Genomic DNA, 4,761 nt, shown 5'->3' with positions numbered 1-4,761 from the left:
GGATCTTTTGCAACCTCACAAGCCATCGGATCTCACGGATTGAGTGGCCGAGTGTCACCCTGTACCATCGCAACATAGCTCGCGTTGCAGAAATTTTCTGCAACGAGTCATATTGCATAATTTTTTACAAAGGCCTTGTTACCCTTTTTTTTCCTTGCAACAGAGGTCTTGTCGTAGAAATTTTCGTTACCAGGAAATTTACAGAATTTTTTCTCAACAAAGGTCTTGTTGCGGAATTATTCCGCAACGGAGGTCTTGTTGCAGAAATTTACTCTTTTCAAAATCGATACCCCCGCAAGCCGAGACCCTGCAACTGTTCCTAGGTGAGACAGAGAGTGATATGATCGAGATGTTTCCAGGGAAGGAAAGGTGAAGAACAGGTGGGGCCACATGGACACATGGTAGACGATGGAGGTGGTTGACGTTTGGGAGCAATCCGCCAGTGGATGCTAATCATTCCCGAAAGGAAAGACGCCAAACTGGTATGCTAACTGTTAAAAAAACATTCCAAGAAACACACAGGTAACTGTTTCGAGTCCTATAAATTCTTGTACACTTTGTTCCTACTTCCTGCGTGCCATGCACGTACCACTTGCTAGTATGTGTATACTGAATTTATACCTGAGCCTATACGCTTTCCATCGTGAATCCCAAGCGGAACAGACGGGAGGACAGAACAGCACTTTCGATAGAAACCTGCCTTCTGAGAGTTGTAATGACAGTTGGAAGCTGCAGGGAGGATTTTTCAGTGCTTAGATGGTGACATATCTTGTAGTTGATATAGAAATGACTGCAGAAAGTTTAAAGTGAAATGTAAAATAAATCCAAATAATATAATGGGATCGATGTCGAGCTGAAACATTTGGAAAAGTGTGTTCTGAATTCATCAGCTCCTTAGGCAACACAAAAGTTTAACCAACGACAGACCCCAAAGCATTTCGTGAAGTAGAATGAGTAACCAAAACATATGAATAGAACCTACTACTTCATTGATCTTCATCCACATATGATCTCTTATTTAGAAATTTTAAACTTCTCTTTAAGACTTGCATTGAGCAAACAGAAATTTGAAAAACCAAACACGTTGAAGATTGCGAACCACACCTATCCAATAATATACAATCCCAATGGTTCACTGTTGATTGAAAACATAGAAAATAATACACAAGTTCTTATTAGAACTAAACTCATGTGCTGCTGCAAATAAAAATAATTAACCAATTATTTATATGTCGCTATCCTCTATCCATGATTACTATGTAGGAGCAATTACCAACTTCCTCTCCATTTTTTATTATTACATGACACTACTCTGACATATCCCCTGTTTGTGATGACACTGAAAACTAATATAAGAGCATTGCATAAGCCAAAAATAAAATCACACTGACTACCTTGGGGGAAAAGCACCTTGACCCTGATCATGGAATAAATCAAATTCTACCCTCGATAACAACAAATTGTCCGCTCGTAACTTATATTAAGTTTATTCATCAGTTAACTTAGTTATATTATGTTTAGAACAGGGTCCATGCAGCATTTGGTAGAGCAAAAACTGACCCTTCATAGTTTAGAACCAAAGAAACTTTTGTGCAAACCTCACAAGGGTGAAGACACAACATGAGCAATGCATAAAGCAGGTCCTATCTGCAGCTTCTGCTAGTCCAAACCTGACATCGACGGTTGCGACGAAGACAACTTCAAGCTCTGCTTGCTGTTGATTTAGTTAGCCATATTGGGCTAAGTCGCTAAGGTAAACCAGCATCTGAAGCACGAAACAACAATTTTCAGCATGAACTGGGCTCGATGGCATCATCGATGAGTGAGATGTTGTAATAAATTAGCATTCACCAACAGACTTCAATAAGTATATGATGGCAATAGTTGATAACTCAACATGAGAAGTAACACTAATTATGCACTCACGTTCTTAATGCAGGACGGTAGCATTTGACATAGTTACTGTCAGACATGGTCGGATAAACTAATCATGGCATTGTGTATATTTTAGTACTCCCGCCGATCTGAATTAATTGACGCAGTCCCTATACAATGTTCATTTTACATTGTATAGAGCTACGCCAATTAATTTGGATTGGAGCTAGTAGCTATAGAATTCATGTGGACCAAGCACGAAGAATAAGCAGTTGAGCATGGCCTTGGTATCTACTTAACCATCTTTTTCATAACCCAATGTATCATGTAACTAACTGAGTTACTTATGCTTTTTTGTATGACACATGTTCATAAGAATATGAATTCAGAGAATGCTTATTTAACTATATATTAAACTTTGCTATATTTTGATGTGTCTTGTTCGGAGTGGAGACTGACAGAATGCAGAAAGGGAGAGAGTAATACAACCATATGTAATAAATTAACACCTCTGTGCCTTTAGTCCTTTCAACCTGGTTTAAGTCCAGCAGAAAGTATAAATGATGACCAAACCATTACCTATCTATGAAGAGTAAGAGCAGGTATAAATCCTGATCTAATAATTCATTTCAAGAAACCACAAAACACGAATTGTACATAAACTCTATCCTGCATGGCATAGAGGATTGTGTAGGTGCTCAATCAACCAAAACAAGCTGAAGTAAACCTTGAAGGAAATTAGTGATATCAGGTAGGACCTTGTTAATGTACCTATGTCATGCAGCACCGCCACTAACTCCGCTAAACCCTAAATTTATCCTTTTCAGCAACAGATGTTCCAGATGTGTACTTTTAAATTTTAGAATGTATAATCCCCGGTGAAAGTAGGAAACTTTCGAATTTCATAGATCCTTCATGAGCTGATCGACAAACTTTTCTGGAACTTATCCATACTTATGGCTTCTATATGTACAAGACTAAACATGCAGCAAGCTATGAGGTATGAGCGGTTAAAAGCAGGAACAGACTGAAGGAGTAGACACCTAGGCATAAGAAAACCAGATTTGAGTGCTTGATGTTTCAATGGTCAGTTACACTGATGGTGACATAGGCATGATACATACACACAAATATGCCAATGGCTAATTACCAGGATGGAGTTCGGACAAAGGGTTCATGGTCATCTGCACCAAGATGGACCAAACATGGATATACCAACCAGGCAGGCTAACATGGTAGTACCATCATCAAATCACATCAGCACGCCACATAATAGGGCACAGATTATGCAGAGGGGACACAGTAAGAAGACATCAGTCTTTATCCCCTACAGGTGTACATATTATGAAAATGCCATAGCTAGGTGTACCCAAACAAATGATGCACAAGTTGCATAGCAACAACACATACAATGAACAGAGAGAAACAAACACAGGTAACAGGAAGGTCGCTTACAGCAGCCCTACGAAACAGACAAAAGATCAACACAATGGTGAACTACGAATAAGGCGCCGCAAGAACACTAGAAAAGCCAGACAACAGATGTATAAAACCTCAAAAAAAGCGTTACTTCTAGTCCCTGAAATCCCCACCCTAAGTAACATCATAATCTCTTGATGTGACCACATAACTAACCATGGGTAAAAACACCCTGGTTGATCTGGGGTTATCCTAAAGCGTTAGTAAGCAGTTCTACCACCAGAAAGAACACGGCTGAATGTAAAACAAGGATGCATATGGATTTTAGAGAATAACCAGAAAATTACCCAAGTTACCAACAAACACAGAACAAGCAAAGGAACACACAAAATATTAGGACATGATAATAACAAAGAAAAGATGGATTATATACCAGTTAATAGCTCCACACCCAATAGTAGTCCAGCAAACACCATAGAGAACAATGAAGCCAAGGACTGCAAGAAATGGGTTGAGTAGATCAGAGATAAGCAGTGACGAACAGACTATGCTATTACTTCGTGCTACAAACAAAATTAATTGCGACTATATGAACCACATATTAGATGTGCACTGGAAGCCTGAAGCACACATCTCAAGGAAAATAGTGCATGCATTGCCGCTGTAGACCAGACAGAGGACACATCTGACACTATACAGAAGAAAACATAGAAGGCAATGGCACTCCTCGAACCTGTCTCTCCATGCCATCGACATCACAAAGGGAAAAGCAAATACCAAAATAGGCCACAACAAAGGAGAGAATGTGATGGGTGGTAAATCTGGAGTCTATAAGAAATCAGAGGAGTAAGAGAGAGAGACTTAAGTAGTGTACTAACACAACATGACCAACATATCAAGCAGATGGGCAAAAGAGAAGGAGTGTGCCGTTTATGGTCCATTCACTGCATTCTCAAAAGTATCTCACTCTCCCAGTACCAAAGTTATCAAATCATGGATAAACCTAGATAGATCTTCAGTTTTTTGCATCTTCGAACTTTGAAGTATATTCAGTTACTGAACATCATAACTACAATTTGTTTCATTAATGGAGTAAATTGCATAACAAGCAACAGTAAACAAAGCAGTATATGGTTTACCTTATGAATGAACCAAACAGTAGCATCAGTATCCAGCAGCACAGAGGGTTTCAACGGCTCACCTCCAAACTGAAACTAACAATCAAGCAGAAAGTTAAAAACAAGAAACAAAACAAAGCACATACAAAACCAGCCAGTGCCATAGCAGTAACCAGCAAGGCATATCAATTCAAAGAAAAGAACAGGAGTACTCCCTCCGTCCGAAAAAACTTGTCTCTCAAATGGATGTATCTAGCATCAAGTTAGTGCTAGATACATTCATTTGAGGTACAAGCTTGGGACAAGCTTTTTCGGACAGAGGGAGTAGTAAGCATCCATGTGGAAACTA

The 4,761-nt window shown here is 39.2% G+C and overlaps 1 long non-coding RNA gene across 1 annotated transcript; it reads right to left on the bottom strand.

Annotated features, from left to right (window-relative positions):
- Positions 1 to 212: 212 nt before the first annotated feature.
- On the bottom strand, positions 213 to 4,739 carry LOC123077003 (uncharacterized). Its single transcript, XR_006436343.1, has 4 exons — positions 4,434 to 4,739; positions 3,728 to 3,791; positions 1,671 to 1,765; positions 213 to 729 (listed from the first exon to the last, which is right to left on the bottom strand). It is a non-coding gene; the product is annotated as an uncharacterized lncRNA (long non-coding RNA).
- Positions 4,740 to 4,761: the final 22 nt, after the last annotated feature.

This window comes from Triticum aestivum, chromosome 3D (assembly GCF_018294505.1).
Source record: "Triticum aestivum cultivar Chinese Spring chromosome 3D, IWGSC CS RefSeq v2.1, whole genome shotgun sequence".
In the NCBI taxonomy this organism is placed as follows: Eukaryota; Viridiplantae; Streptophyta; class Magnoliopsida; order Poales; family Poaceae; genus Triticum; species Triticum aestivum.
Note: the sequence above shows the minus strand (reverse complement) of the source record. Positions and strands in the feature narration are given on the sequence as shown.